Source organism: Apis dorsata, unplaced genomic scaffold (genome assembly GCF_000469605.1).
Source record: "Apis dorsata unplaced genomic scaffold, Apis dorsata 1.3 scaffold_227, whole genome shotgun sequence".
Taxonomy (NCBI): domain Eukaryota; kingdom Metazoa; phylum Arthropoda; class Insecta; order Hymenoptera; family Apidae; genus Apis; species Apis dorsata.
Window position 1 is genome coordinate 425,752 of NW_006263509.1, and position 2,170 is coordinate 427,921.

Sequence of the window (2,170 nt, forward strand, 5' to 3'; positions counted from 1 at the left end):
TTATACAATCATATTATTAGTATTGAATGATAATAATTTTATAAATGTTTTCATATTTTCATGGCAATTATGCAAATTACAGAGATTGAAGAATAAACAAAAAACTTATTGAATTGTTATATGTAATATTACAATATCAGAACTGTAAATTCTTTCTTAATAACAATTTTTCTTAGAAAGATTAACTATTATGAAATTAAATGCAACTATATTCATCAATAAATGTTTTTTTAACTTATAATTTTATTTCACTTGCTAATCGATCGATAATGTATCGATAGAAAACGATAAATCGATGAAAAGTTAGATTCCGATTCGATCGACATTTACATGTACAACTCATGATAATCACATCTGATCAGTCGTCGAATAAATGGAAATCGATCATAGGCTGTCATTTAGCCTCTCTTTTTCAATTATGAAATAGTAGTCTGCTATTTTATGATTATCACTTTTTCCAATCCGAAAAGATTTGAATATATTTGGTCCATCAGAAAAAATATAAATATTCCAGTTTTTCATATTTGATCTTCAAAGTAAATCCATAAATTCGTTGCACGACATGATATCTTTAGATAATCACGACCTCTATAATTGATATTTCAAAATGCATATATTTTGTACCTATGTAGGTACTTTGTCGTATGTTTTTAATCAGAACATTTTATTACATATTTCTTCTTTATTTAATTTCTATTTTATTGTCAATTTAATTGCTAATTATTTATATAATTTCATTGTCTTCTATAATTCGTCTTGATTAATAATTTCAATCATTAATAATTTATAATTTTAATTGTTGATATCTTATGCATTTGCATAATATATATCTCATTATTGGAGAACAATAATTCTTAACAAATAACTGACAATAATTAAGAAAAAAAATTGATGTCAATTCACAGTATGAAAATCGACAAAATATAAATCTCTAAATATCTCTAAATTAATTAACATGTGTGATCACATATCACATTTTTTAATCTTTGGCTTTTTTCTTTCGATTATTGTTTAATTATTGTTTTGTAATTTTATTAAAAATGAATCACTTTTATGTATACAAACTATTTCTTCATAGCTAGAAATGTTAAAAACTATTAATATTGCCCACAATCACTAAATAATAATTGTAATTAATTGTGTTTTTTTTGATTCTTAATTCTTAACATAACAATTTTTGTCACTTTTTTTAAAATTCTGTAAGATATTCTTAATTTTCAAACGATGTTTGATTAGTCAGATGATGCCGGTAACTTCCACTGCAATACTGTGACACATACTGACCTCCTCGTGGTAGGATGATACTTATATGTTGTACACATGATCATGCGTATGTTATTTACGAATACTAACTATATACATGCCTTTGCATGAACAGGACATATATCGCAAACATGGTTCGTATTTCAATATTCTTTTACGTTCAAACTATATACATATATATTGTATAATTTAGTAATTTTATTTACAAATATAACGAATGACAATGAGTGTTTCTCATAGATTTATAATCATCACATTGATATATTATGTTTCTTGATAGCTAAACTTTTAAAAGATATAATTTTTTAAATCGTTTTAGATTGAATATCTTTCCGTTTATATGATATACTATTTATATTATGTAAGTACAAATATAAATGTTCACACACACGTATTAACACATAATATTCAACTTACGTTCTATACATTGCTTGACATATACATTAGTTTGCGTAGTATTAGTATGAACGTAATGACACTAGCATGTCACACATAAAAGATCATCAAGGATTTTAACCCTTGTATAGGTATGCAATAGAGAAATACACGGGACAATGAGGTTTTCGAATCTCTATGGTTACCGAATAAGCACAACATATGTTATGTATTACGAAGTGGTTCTTTTATGAACTTGAAATACCAACAGAAGGATAAGCGTAAGTTCACACGCAACATCGACACTTAAGAATAACGAACTTTGCTAATAATGCTTTTTCTTATTATTATGCTTAGTTATGCTTTTTTCTAATAATTAAGAAGTTTTTTATTTTTTATTTTTTAATGTAGAATATCTATTATCTTTATATTATATTATTTTTCATGTAAAAATAATTATAAAATAGAAAATTTATAAAATGTTACACTAATAATTAAAAGATATATTTTTTTCGGATTTTTTTTTTTTTTT